Source organism: Pantherophis guttatus, chromosome 9 (assembly GCF_059756535.1).
Source record: "Pantherophis guttatus breed Tessera chromosome 9, ASM5975653v1, whole genome shotgun sequence".
Classification (NCBI taxonomy): Eukaryota; Metazoa; Chordata; class Lepidosauria; order Squamata; family Colubridae; genus Pantherophis; species Pantherophis guttatus.
Window position 1 is genome coordinate 16,927,846 of NC_142071.1, and position 14,559 is coordinate 16,942,404.

At 41.9% G+C, this 14,559-nt stretch overlaps 1 protein-coding gene across 28 annotated transcripts in view; it reads right to left on the reverse strand.

Annotated features, from left to right (window-relative positions):
• Positions 1-14,559, reverse strand: part of PKNOX2 (PBX/knotted 1 homeobox 2) — a 338,759-nt gene that overhangs the window by 247,897 nt on the left and 76,303 nt on the right. Inside the window, exon 7 of one of the 28 annotated variants that reach the window (XM_087875596.1) lies at positions 13,198-13,295. The exons of the other annotated variants lie outside the window; for them this stretch is intronic. The gene's annotated coding sequence lies outside the window, so the exon portion shown is untranslated. The remainder of the gene's footprint in view (positions 1-13,197; positions 13,296-14,559) is intronic. 28 annotated transcript variants of the gene reach the window in all.

Below are 14,559 nucleotides of genomic sequence, written 5' to 3' on the forward strand. Positions count from 1 at the left end.
GCCAGTGCTGGAGTCTGGGGAAGGCTCTGATGGATGCTCTGCATAAGACACATAGATAGAGCCAGGGCCATCCAACATTTCCCAGCTACTGGAGAAGCAGCTGCCTTTGGAGGCTGATATGAGTGAGGAAGAAGAACAGCTGGGGCCAGATGCATGTATGCACAGAACAGTTAGAAGAGGTGAGCAATGGAGGACAAGGAGTCGACTCGGGAAGCAAAGCCAGAGGTGGGATTCAGCCGGTTCGGACCTGTTTGGGCGTAGCAGATGTTAATTTTTATCTGGTTCACCGAACCAGTTGTTCCAAGGACTGGCTGACCCCACTCACCCCACCCCGCTCCTCCCAGGAGTCTCCACGCAGCCCATTTTGGATGCCAGGTAAGTGCAGGGCACACACGGAGGCTCCAGGAGGGTGAAAAATGGGCCTACCAGAAGTACCAGAAGTACCGGAAGTCCGGAAACAGCCCCGTTTCTGGCCTCCGAAGGATCTCTGGTGCCCAGGGTGGCTGTTTCCGCCCTCCCAGAGGCTCGAGTAAAGCTTCCAGAGCCTGGGGAGGGCAAAAATGTCCCTGTCAGCCTCCGCTTTCACTGCTTCAGCTGCCATAAGAAACGGAGGGGGGGAACTAGTCAGGAGGGCGAGGAGAGGGAAGAGCGCAGGAGGTGTCTTTCCAAGAAACGAAACTTATTCTCCAAAGGAGGCGTTAGACCAACCGTCTCAAATTCCTGATGGATGACGTTGGCAGATGAGATTCCACCTGACCTTTGGGAGACCTTTGGATTGGATGATGGATGATGAACACAGGGGGGGAAATGCTATCTAGATGCTATTTCGCGCATTTTGCTCACTTCCAGCTTTACCTGGGTTGCAATCATTTCATATTCAGTAAAAGTACTAATCTCTATAAAATATGGAGGTTGGGTCTTTCTTTCCTGGATTTTGAAGGAAGCATACCTGACAGTCCCCCACTGCCATGGTGCAGGAGGCCGAGTAGGCCGTGCTGCCATGGCCACGCCCACCCAGCAATCAGGGAGCGAACCAGTTGCTGAAATTTTTCAATCCCACCACTGGGATTGGATATGTGGACACTGAATGGCCCCTCCCTGGCTGGGGAATAAATAGGAGGAAAGGGGAGTGGTTGTCATAGGAGACAACAGTTCGTATTTCTGAAGATTTTGCTCATTGTGTTTCATGCCACAAAGACTGCTTGCCAGAACTTAATTTGCAGCCTTTCGGCTGGAAGCTCTCAGCCTTGCAATTATCGCAAGGAACTGTTACTGCAGTTAACTCCTTGAAGGACTACTGACTGGACTTTTTGGTGGGTGAATACAATTAATTCACTAGAGAGGTAAATAAGGAGGGTTTTTTCCTGACAAGAAGTTTGTTTCTTGTTTCTGCTAAGGCTGGGTCAGAACAGATGGGACAAAATTCTGGTAACATTCAATCTGTACGCTTCTCCAGATCGCTCACATCTGCTCCAATTGCAGATGTGATCTAATCAGCCCAACTTACGAGACTTTAGTTTAAATGGATAGTAAAGCTTTTCGTCAAGTGAATCTTGGAGAAATGCCTTCTCATCTGCATGGTCATTTTTCTGGTGGGTTTTTGGCTGTTCTTGTAACTGAACAGGCATTTTATTCTCTACATCTTGGTTACAAACCTACAGACCTCTGGGGGAATTCCTCAAAGATGCCTCAATTATTTTGGCCTCCCTTTCTTGCTTCCTGTGGAATTGGGAGTCAACCAGTGCTATTGCTCAAGAGGCAGGAGTGGAAGCCAGGACCGCCTCCCCTTAATGGGTCCTGTTGTTTGTTTTTTCTGTTTCACAAAGTCTGAACTGGTGTCAGAGCTGTGCCCTCCGTCTCTTGCAACATCCCCCACCTCTATACCCAGGGTGGCATTCTGGGCTCCTGGCCAAATGTTTCTCACTAATGTGGATTCAATAAGGCTGGAACTCAGGAGTATTAGATTTCTGGCCACCTGTTGGGACAGCTTAAGATACATTTCTGAAGGCATTTTGTAGCACCTCAGACATGGGCAGAACTGCTTTTATTAGGCAGGCAAAGAATTCAGCTACACTTTCTGTCTGGGGCTACTGGTCTTCTTTTAGCAGAAACATGCCCTGGGCTGTTGAATGCAACCCCAGTTGCAAGTGTTTCCCCAAGCTTCCTGCCTTGTCTGCAAGTATTTTCCCTGTTCATTGTTGAAAATTTGGGGATAATATCTGGCATCAATAAATATAACAAGTGCTCTTGATTCAAGGATATATCAACTGGCCCAAGTAGAAGAGTCTTGGTGTGGTTGCTCTAGAGAACTTCATTAGCCTTATCTGGAGACATTTGGCTGTTGTTGTGGTGGTGAGTATATTTTTTTACAATGTTCTTTGTCAGTGGTTGGAGAGATTGGGGAAGTCTCAGGTTCAAGTCCACTTTTAGGCACAGAAATTCCTTAGGTAGGATAATCATTATCTCTCTGTCTAACCCAATTCAACTCAACTCAACCCAACCAAACTCAATCCAATCCATAAAAGGTTGTGGAGAAAAATGGGAGGCAGGTATGCTGTGGGTACCACTTTGATTTCCAGAAGGAAAGATGGAGTATAAAACTAACAACCAAGCAACCAAATAAAGAGAATAAAAGCAGACAGCTTTTAAAAACAAAACAAACAAACAAAAAACACACTGCTTAAAAATAAATGAAAAATAAACTTTTGGTAGGTAGAAAAAGGATTTCAAATATGAAGTTTGTTCTCAAGCAGCTAAATACCCCACGCACACCCACAAAGGCTAACTTGAAGAAAATAATTGTTTGGAGCCCTCATTTCATAGACTGAACAATGGCACGTTGTGTTTCTTTTTCCTGCACAAGATTCTGATGATGGGCTAAATGTAAGAAGAGAGGGCTCAGTTCAGGCTTCACGAGAGATCTCTTTTATATCTTGCCAATTTTTTCACCAATCACACTGCAAGTGAAGTATCCCTGAACTGATTTAAAAGGAGGACAGCACATAGGGAAGAGCAGAACTTCAAGGAGTAGAGCTACAGTTCATTAAACTGTTAGCTATGATTTACATTGCCACAAATTGCTACAGAGCATATCAAGGATTTGTCATTGACACCAGCAGGAACTGGTCGGGAGACATAAATATTGTTCATTATTGTGAAGTGCCCAACATCACTGAGATACTGCAGAATCAATTCAGTCGAGATACTCCCTCCCGACCCCATACCTTCAACTTACAGGTGAGATTCTTGTCATTATGCTTCCCTTCCAACCATGAACTTGGGGGAGAGGCCAATTACTCTTGTGGCTTTAGAAAAAGTTCAACAAAGGATAAGATTATACACCACATTAAGTTGCTGTGTATGTCCCATTTTCTTTTTGAACAGTAGGAGAAAGTGTGCAGAAGCGCAAGGTCATCTGTGCATGCCTTAAACCTCCTCAATATCTTTTCAAGCCCTTGACTGGCAAAACATTTGCCTCCATAAGCAAAATTCAAGAAATTATAAAATAGATAAGGACATTCTCCATAGCACCAATGGATTTTTAAAAATTTTCTAAGCCACTATCATGTCAGAGATAGGAACCGAATTTTGCAAATCCAATGGGCAGGGTAGGAAGTAGCAGGAATAGCCTTTTTCTTTTGGTGGAAAAGTCTTGATCTCTATCAAGCACTCACATGCTTCTACTAACATTAATGAAAAAAATGGAAGACCACCTACATATGACATTTTTAAAAACCTTGTGTAGTTCAGTCATTATTTGACTTATGTTCTACTAGTGTTTTCTTCACTTTTGTGCCCACAAGAAGCACCCTGTGAAATATATTGTTTACAAAAACTGGCTGGTCACTCAGAAAGTCTGGGAAACATTCCCTTTGAAAAAAAGTCTAGAAAATGTGTATGGCCAGCAGAGCAAATCAATCAACTGACAATGTATTCCTGCAATTTGGAAGGAGGTTCCCTGTTTTCTTCCAGTTTCCAATTCCACTGGAAAAAGTTGGTTTTCCCCTCAAAAGGATCTGCACCATTTGGAACCCAGCTTTATTATGAATCATCTTGTTCACGCACCAGAGCCAGCTTTTGGTTTGAGGGGTCCCTGGGTAAAATGGGCTTTTGATGAGCCCCTTTTTTAGAGGCTTGAAATCTGGCCAGGCTTCCATTAAAAATCCATCATGCCTCCAAGCCGTGGTTTACTTGGAGAGAGATTAAAACTGGTCTGGAAGTGGTCCCAGAGAGCTGTAAACTCGTGTCGGGCTTGCCCTATCGCAAATGTAAGGAAGAAGCTCTACTCTACTCCTGGCCAGCACAATAAACCACAAAGTATGGGGTATGGATGAACTTTCTACACCTTGGGCCAAGATGGTGTCCTCAGAGCCAACTGGCAATATGTGTCATTACTGATAGCGCTTGTTATTTCCATTTCAGCTAGCCCTGACTGAACAGAAGAACAGCTCTGAAAGGATTTAATTGTGAAATGGAGGAGAGCAATGGAGAAGATGTCCAGAGAGTCAGTGAAATATTCAGGCAATTGCAATTCCAGTGTCATACAAACTATTAGAAGAAGAAGCAAGCTTCCAGCATCATTTTAGAATTATGGGATGCGTTAATCACTTGGCATCCAATGCTGGTCCTGGTTTGGAAGAGCATTTCAGAGTTAGTGGTTGTACCCAGGATCTGAATTTGCAGGGACACACTTCCGCATAGAGGAGAAAAAAATGTGGACAAAACAACTGCAGCTCCTTGATTTAGCAGAAAGCTTGAAAACCAGAGGGAAGGCTGAATAAAGCTGGTTGGCTTTAAAGCTGGCTGGAAGGCCAGAAGTGTATTACCCACCCTTGCCTCGCACACAACAAAGCATCATTTCTGGGAGCTTTGAAAGCTAATTAATTTCCCAGTTGCTGTTGGGAGACAAGCATTTCTGATTTGGTTTTAGTTTTGTTTTCCTTCTGTAGGAAAATGGAAAGGTTTATTTATCCAACAGTGGGGTGAGCTTGGGGTGGGGAGAAGAGGATTCACTAACGTTTCCCCATATCCCTGTAGGGAGAGAGAGTGTCACACCAACCAAAAGGAGATTTAATTAGCAAAATCTCGTTAGGCAAATGAAATTATCCGTAAGACAATCCTCCTCTGGACAGGGGGTATGATTAAACAAAGCCATTAATTGAAAAAGTAGCTTCAGTAGCTCACAGAATCCATTCATCCTCTATGCTGGCTCCATTTTACCTCTTCAGGGTTGAGTTGACTAGACTCTTTTCGGAGTTTAATGGAAAGGTTTCCCCCTCCAAGCGTTTCAGAAATGTGGGTGGGAGCAGCGGGAGGGGGAAGAATCAGGGCTCTGGATTTATTTTTTATTTTTTTGCGTCTCATCAACAGCCTTTCCTTGCCAGATTTCGGTAAAAATGGCTTGATTGCATAATGCCTATTTGCATAATGTAAATTGCAATCTACTGGCAGAAGAGCCGTGTTTCTTTCTTTATTTTTTTAAGAAAAAGAAAAAAACCCCACAAAAGTCTATACTTTGCAGGCAGATTTGAATGGGTTAGGAGGAGGAACAACACTTACATTAAAATGAAGATGCTGCATGTCTTTGTAGATGATGCTGATTAACCAGAATAGGAGTGATGATACTGCATAAGCATATAAATGACCTTGAAGTCCTTTGATCTGTAAGATCTTTTAAGCCCGAAAGGGTTTTATTTCAGTTTGGGTCTGCCCTTAGTGGTGCTAAACCTGGAAGATTAAGTGACGTTATCCAAATAGTCAAGGAGGCATCCAACATACTTGAATAATAAATGTTTGAAGAAAAACCAGAGAGGCACATCTACACCTGCACAACGGCAGGCAGGCCTTTCAAAACAACAAAGAATTTGGGTGTTGTGGAAGTTCCAACAGACACCTTAATCTGTATGTCCAAATCGGTTCAGTGTTTCTCAAGCTTGGCAACTTTAAGAGGTGGCTAGCTAGGAAATTCTGGGAGTTGAAGTCTACACATCTAAAAAAGTTGCCAAGTGTTGAGAAACATCGTGCTAAATGTTTTTGGAAAGGAGGTGCCTGCTGTTCAACAAAACAGGATCAAAATTTGAGCATTCTGTCACTACATGCATCCTTCACATCCTCTAAGTATACACCTTCTCCTGCTTGCTTAGTCTTCTCCATCACTTCCTTTCATTACTTTTCATCTTCATACAGGACTAGCTTTGGTTGGAAAGAAGCCTCAACCAAATGGGCTCTGATGCCTACCTGGTGGGTTTACCTGGAAGCAGCCCTCCCAAAGGTGAGGGCTACCATATTTATCCCCCATTCAGAATAACAGAATTGGAAGGGTCCTTGGAGGTTTTCTAGTCCAATCCCTTCTCAAGCAGGAGACCCAATGCCGTTCCAGACAAGTGGCTGTCCAGTCTCTTCTTAAAGGCCTCCAGTGATGAAGGACCCACAACTTCTGGAGGCAAGTCATTCCACTGATTAATCTCACTGTTAGGAAGTTTCTCCATACTTTAAGTTCTTCCTGGAGGTTCTTCCTGTAGGTTCTTGGCTCAATAAGGTATCCTCCATGAATTATGTGTATAAATAGGAGTTGAGATCATATTTCCCTGGATAGCATTAGAATGTCCTAGGATGATACTCCTGGACAACAGCAGTGCCCAGAACACAACATTCCAAGTTCCCAGCTTTACACCATATATTAATGGGAAAAAATAAATGTTAGCAAATGTGAATCGGTTAGTCTGATAATGCATCAGAAGTCTTGATTGTCTGCAGCAATAAGGTCAAGATGCACATTCATTTCTACTCTTCAATTTTAACCTTGGGTGAACAGGTTGAATGAATGCAGCTAAAATCACCTTGAAATGCACAGTTTGTCATGTTGCACATGGAGCAATGAACTGCTGAACAGACACTAATGTGGAGGACAATTGTGTTTTTCCAATGCATCTTTTAGCTTAATGAACAAAAGCTCTTTGGGTGTTTTTTTTAAACACTAAAGCAAGTCTGACTACTGCAAAAGTAAATGAGCATAAGATCCAGCTAGCAAAGGGCCTTCAGCAACATGTAATTGTGAGGCTGGGGAGCTGCAGTTCTTGGCGTGAAAACAGGGGCATTACAAGTACATAACAATGTCCTTATTTTCATCTGTGAAATGCTAGAGGATATGATATTTCACATTAATTACTCTAGTTCTAAACACCTATTAAACTGGAGCCTTGCCACACGTTTTAAAAAGGAAGGATGCATAGATAGATTCTAAATTGCAGGCTGCTACTTATGGCAATAGACCAAGGGTCTTTAGATGTAATCAATAACAAAGAATAATTCAGTATATTAAAACTGTGGACAAAGAACACAAATGATCACCCATTAGGAACACTAAGACTTTTTAAAAGGGCATTGTTGTTTTTAAATTTACCTTGATGTGATATTGCTGCCATTTGAATTGATCTTCCTAGGAACTCAATACTGGGAGTGAAAACACTGATTTTAAAAATGTAGCAGTGTTGAAAATCTAAACACCCTTGTTGTAATGTGAAGCCAGAACTACAAATTAATTATAACCTCCCCTGAGCATTCTGCTAATTCCACTTGGCTTTTTCCCTAAGTGATATAAAAAAAATCAATCTTGACTCCTGCTGACCACCTGGACTAATCCATGCAGTTTTCTTGGCAACATTTTGTGACCACGCTTGGAATACTGCATCCAGTTTTGGTCATCACAATCTAAAAAAGATGTTGAGATTCTGGAAAGAGGGCAGAGAAGAGCAACAAAAACAATTATAGGCTAAAACATATGAAGAATGGTTGCAGGAATTGGGTATGTCTAATCTAGTGAAAAGCAGGACTAGGGGAGGAGACATGATAGCAGTGTTCCTATCTTTGAGGGGTTGCTGCAAAGATGAGGGAGTCAACCTATTTTCCAAAGCACCTGAAGACAGGACTAGAAGCAATGGATAGAAACTAATTAAGGAGAGAACCAACCTAGAACTAAGGAGAAATTTCCTGACACTGAGAACAATAAAGCAGTGGAATGACTTGCCTCAAGTTGTGGGTGCTCCATCATTGGAGGCTTTTAGGAAGCCATTGGACAGCCACTAGAATGATATAGGGTCTCCTGCTCATGCAGGAGGTTGGACTAGATGACCTCTAAGATTCCTTCCAACTTTCTTAACAGTTATAGCCATAGCAATAACACTAGTCTTATATGCCACTTTTCAGTGCTTTACAGTCCTCTCTAAGCAGTTTACAGAATCAGCATATTGCCCTCAATAATCTGGGTCCTCATTTTATTGACCTAGTTATAGCTGTTAATCACCCAATTTCTAGCCTTGAGTCTTTAACCACTACACCAAATTGGCTCCCAAGTAAGATAAACCAATTGAAGTGTTTTTATATTTTTCTGATTGAAACAAGGCACAGAAAAATATGAAAGGAGTAAATAGGGCACTCCAATTGTATGGATACGTTATTTCTGGTTCACACCAAAAAGCTGTTTGGGACAGAAATATGATCTACTATTAGAAATCTATAGAGATAGCAAAGTTTTAAAATGTCAAGAACACTTAGCATCAGTTGGTTCCCTTTTCCCTGCAAAGAAGTTATATCAAAATGATTTGGGATATGAAAATTGGAGCCAATGCAAGCATGCTCTAATTTTTACCTATACAATATTGACAAAATGTACATTTAGGACAGCTGTAATCAGGGATTGCTTTGTCAATGCAAAATCTCTTCTTGGATTATGTATTTGAGATAGTTTTGCACCACTGATACATAAAAACAGACATTTAAAGAAGATCAATAAGTAAGCTTTGGTGGCAAAAAAGAAGTTTTAAGTAATGCATTGCCCTACCAAATGTCTTGGAAGCAAGTACCCAAACAGAAACAGCATGCAACATTAATTTTAAAAAAAGTCCCAGTTAAATTCCCTTAGACTTCCTATAAGGACAACACAGCTGGAATTCTGGCTATCCATTGTATAAAACAGAATGGCGAAGAGGAGAAATGTTTCTGGGACTTCTCTACCAAACTCAAGGGAGAACTGTTCTCATTGGTTTATGAGCCATAACTAAATGAACTGGACCAGAGATGCTTAAAAGGCCAATACATCGCTCCATTCACTCCCCTTTGGAATACGCATTAATAATGTCCTTTAATGGGAGCCCAACTTCAAGCATGAATTCAATCTTGCCAGTAGGAGGAAAATCTTGAAAGAGTTTGACCAGTGGTTGCCAAATATTTCTTTACTCTCTTCTCCTTCTCCTTCTCCTCCTCCTTCTCCTCCTCCTCCCCCCAAGGGAGAAAAAATAGAGGTGACTTTTCATGGTTTGCGTAATGTTTTTGTGCTCACCTTAGTGATGAGGTAGCTGAGGTATGTAAGACCACTCTGGTTGTGTTCTTACAATCCTCTTTTCTGCAGTCTACATCCTCCTTGATTTCTCATACTTCCATTAATTTCAAGAAAAGAACTCAGGAGGGAACTCCTCCTGTGCAGCTTTTTCAGATTGGGCAGCCAAGGAGGCTGCAGAGCCAGAGAGATGCCTTCAAAATATGCCAAACAAATTCTAAAATACTCCAAGGATAAGAAAGAAAGCAAACAAAAACAAAAAACAAAACAAAAAACCTACTTTGGCAAAGGGGCTGGAAATAGAAGTTACCACTTTCATACAACCCCAAGAGGGTCTTGGGGAGACCCTAGGGGTCCTAGGGCCACAATTTAAGAAATTCTAACCTATAGATTTTTTTTTCTTCAAAAGTTGGGTGACAGACATTTATGGCAAGATGAGTTTGTCCAGATCTTTGGACAAACTGGTGGCACAGTGGTTAGAATGCAGTATTGCAGGCAAAGTCTGCCCACTGCCAAGTCGATCCTGACCTGCTTAAGGTTAACTCAGGCTCCCATCCTTCCAAGATCGGTGAAATGAGGACCCAGATTGTTGGGAGCAATAGGCTGACTCCTTAAACCTATAAAGCTGTAAAGCACTATAAAGTGGTATATAAATCTAAGTGCTATTGCCAGCGCTAGTGCTATCTCAAAGCTCTGCTCCCACAACTGAATGTCTTCCATATATCCTCATAGCAAGAGCTGAGGTTATTCTAAGCATGGTTGCAATTCAGAAAAAAATAGTGTGGTATAGTTGATTGTTATTTTCTCTTGACATGGGAAGGAGGAAAGCTTTGAAATGATCTTATCTGCTCTGCAGCCATAGTGGTTCTAAGAGCCCCCCTGCCACCTTTTCCCATCAATACATTAGACATGAACATAACATACTGAATTTACTCTTTTTGTTCTCTTAATTGAGATGTTATTTTCACAGCATGCATAAGCTATTGCAGTTGGTATTGGGCGTATGACTGCTTGTTGATGATAAAGAAATAATAATGAAAAATTAGCTACGATTTACTGAACAGAAAAGCAGAATTTTTGGAAAAGGAGAAGCATGCAATCAGATCTATCACCTTTGTAGGCAAGACTGAAAATCCAGTTTTTATTTCATGCAAACATTTTGCATTTTACAGTTAATACACCTTCTCTGTTTTCAAATTTAAGTCTCCAAGTATGTTTCACAATTCCTAAGAGTTATCTTCGATTAAGCTGCTCCAGCCTTGAAAGAAAATAAAAATTTACAACCTTTCCCTCCAGCTAAGCTAGATGCTAACTTTATTTATTCTGGGCTCCATTTAAAACAGCAGCAACAGCACCACTGTAACCTGCTAATTCAATTTAAAGAAAGGATAGGTGACAAGTGACTTATCCCTCTAACCTCCTCCAGAACTACCCAAGGGAAAAAGAACTGCAAAGAACTAGCCGCCCGTCTCAAAAAGGTAAAAGTTATGGATCTGTGAGTTACAACAATTAGCTACACAGACCGGGGGGGGGGGGGGAAGCTTCATATCATCATGTTGCTCAAGGCTATTCATGATCTGAATCAGCAACCTAAAGACTGTCTGCAGGGGATGGTAAAAAATCAATGCACGGCCACAAAGGAAGCTCTATCCGTTACAGGTAGTCCTCGGCTTACAACTATTCATTTAGTGACAGTTTACAATGGCACTGAAAAAAGTGACTTATGACCATTTTTCCACACTTTCCACTGGTGCAGCATCCTCATGGTCACATGATCAAAATTCAGATGCTTGGCAACTGGCATGTATTTATGACGGTTGCAGTGTCTCTGGTCACGTGATCCCCTTTTGCAACCTTCTGACTGGCAAAGTCAATGGGGAAGCCAGATTCACTTCACAACTGTGTTACTAATTTAACAATGGCAATGATTCACTTAACAATTGTGGCAAGAAAGGCCGTAAAATGGGGCAAACTTACTTAACAAATTTTGGGCTCAATGCAGTGCTGAAATCTAAAATTTGTTACTACCGGTTCTGTGGGCGTGGGTTGGGGGGTAATGTGACTGGGTGGGCGTGGTCATTTTTTTTTTACTTTTAAAACCATTTTTTCTACAACCTCTTCGGCGAAGAGGTTATTAAAAAATGCTTTCAAAAAGCTCTGACGATCCCAGCTTAGTTGCCTGATCGGCAGAGGCTTTTTTTCTTTTAAATGCCTCTGACGATCAGGCAACTCAGATTGGATAATCAGAGGCATTTATTTATTTATTTATTTGTTGGGACTTGTATGCCGCCCTATCTCCACAGAACTCAGGGCGGCTCACAACAATTAAAACAGAACAGACAAACCATAAAAACAAAAGTCCAAGTTAAAATTAAGAAATTCAATAAAACCCAGATTAAAACCCCCATCAATCCAAGATGGCCAGGTGAAATAGCCAAGTTTTCAGCCCACAAAAGGGTTTTTTCTTTTAAAAGCCTTTGAAGATCCCAGCGATCATCAGAGGCTTTTTTTTTTTTACTTTTAAAAGCATTTTTTGGCCGAAGAGGTTGTAGAAAAAATGCTTTTAAAAGTAAGAAAAAAGCCTCTGATGATTGTGCGGCTCAGCTGAGCGGGGGGTGGGGGGTGGGGGGCAGGGATTTTTGCTACCGGTTCTCCGAACCACCTGCCTCCATTCCGGTCCGAACTGGAAGCATTTCACCCCCGGCTCAATGGTGATTGGAAGTCAAGGACTATCTGTATACATATATAATGGGTGCATATGTGTTACATAAAAAAATCAGAAGGAGCATCAATAGCAATAGCAATAGCATTTAGACTTATATACCACTTCACAATGTTTTACAGCCCTCTCTAAGCAGTTTACAGAATCAGCATCTTGCCCCCAACAATCTGGGTCCTCATTTTACTGACCTCGGTAAGCATGGAAGGCTGAGTCAACCTTGAGTCTGTTAAGATTCGAACTGCCAAATTGCAGTCAGCAGAAGTAGCCTGCAGTACTGCATACTAACCACTGCACTACCACGGCTCTTATTCAATCATACTGTTTGCCTGCCATTTTGATTTTTTAAAAAACATAACCTGTGGAAGGCTCCGGTTTAGAACTAAGGTATGGTAGTCCTTGTCTATGGAGATTCTCAGTCATCCAGGTCATGGTTGTCCCAAAGGTGCTTTATCAAGAGGCAACTGAACTTTCTGGTTTTTCTTCTTCAGCTCTGAGTTGAAGAAGCTCCTTAGATGAGAAGCAAAACGTCTTCAAAGAAAAACCATACAGTCCATTTGCCTCTTGAAAAAGCACCTTTGGGATAATATGGTAGTCCTTAATTTACTGCCGGTAGCTTAGCAACCCTTTGATGTTATGAAGGACCTCCCCTGCCTTATGTGTGGCCTGGATGTGAAGTCCCAATGGCCTGATCACATGATCACAGTTTGGGTGCTCAGGAAGTGGTCTGAATCTACAGCTGTTATAAAAATAATAAAGATGGGATATAAATAAAAGAGTAAAATAAAAATAAATAAATATGGCTATGTAAGATAGCCATGGGAAAGAGAAAGAGAATGGGTCCTGTCCAGTGGTGAAATCCAAATATTTTTACTACTGGTTCTGTGGGCATGGCTTGGTGGGCTTGGCAGGGAAGGATATTGCAAAATCTCCATTCCCATCCCACTCGGGGGCCAGGCAGAGGTGATGTTTGCTGGGACTCCGAACTGCTCAATATTTCTGCTACCAGTTTTCCAGAACCAGTCAGAATCTGCTGGATTTCACCCCTGGTCATGTCTATGCTTTACTTTCACTACCTAGTTGCAGACTATCACAATAAAAGTTGGAGGCATTTCATAGAAGCTTGTTAAAAATTAAAACATACCCCTTTTATGTGTTTAGCTTGCACTCTGTAGTTCCTTTTTCCAAATTCTGCAAGCAAAGATCCTGGAAATGTTTTCCAGTGTATGAAATAAGCCACCCCTAGATGGAAAATTATGAAGGTTAATATTCTCTCTTCCCATTCCTCACCCACCTCTCCCTCCCAGCTCTAGAATGCAAGTGGAAGTGATATGGAAGAACTACAGATGGAAAAATATAACAACCCTAATTTTACTTATTACACAATTAAACCACAATCAAAACAAAATATGTAAATCTATTTCTAGCTGGCTACCGTGCAGCTCCACATGTGAGCGGATCCAGACAAAACAGATGGGCTTCTGTTTGACGGCATCTGGGAATATCATTTCATAGTGAAAGTAGGAAAAAAAATCTGGTGTCCAGGAACTATTTCCAGTGATACAAGGAAAAGGGAGAGCAATTTGGCCAGGCCTCCACTCTGCCATTCTCGGTCTTTAATTGCCAGTTGGGATCATTTTGTGTTGATGAAGAAGCTGTAAACCAACTGCACTTTGATGGTCTCTAAGTGTTTCAAACTGTTGTGCCAGAGGTCATCCTACAGTTCTGTAGCTTTCCTTGGTAGAAGTGGCCCTGCCAACATAGCTAGCTGGGAAACAATTATAGGCCAAGGGTGTAAAGCAATCCTCTGGGAAGGAATCCAGGGTTATTCAAAGACTATTTTCAGGCATTCAGTTCTGTACAGAGTACGCCATTCAAAAGCTATCCAATTGGATAATAAAAATAATTGGCTACGTTCTGACTGAAAAACAAAATTGGTCTGTACAGCTGGTGGGTGGATGGTTGTGGTCATCTAAAATTTGAAATGAGGTTCCCATCTCTTCGAAATTTCTGAAGGAGACCACACTCGCTCGAGGCATTTCTCAGAGATGAAACATTGGTCCATTATGGGCAGTACCGTTTAGGAAAAAAAGGCTACGTTGCACCATTCAGGCTGGTGCTGTCTGCTAAGCGTTTCTTCTGCATTTGTTTCTGGTTTCGTTTTGTTTTTTTCAAAATGGGGAAGAAACCTCAGTGAAATTTCATGGTGATGTGCAAGGTTCCTGTGCTTACTTAGCTACCTGATTGATATATGTGCTGTGCATTTCTCATTGGACAGCAATCCATGGACTGGCCCCGAGCCACAGCATGCCAGCAACTGGGCCATGCAAACAAATGAAGCCCCATCCGTGGGATGCAGCCAGCATGCAAAACCACATCCCCTCTGGTCCTCAGAAAACTCCCTATCCACAGAACTGGTCCCTGGTGCCCAAAAGGTTGCGTGCCGCTCAGAGGTGGGTTCTAATTTTTTTTTACTACCAGTTCTGTGGGCGTGGCTTATTTTGTG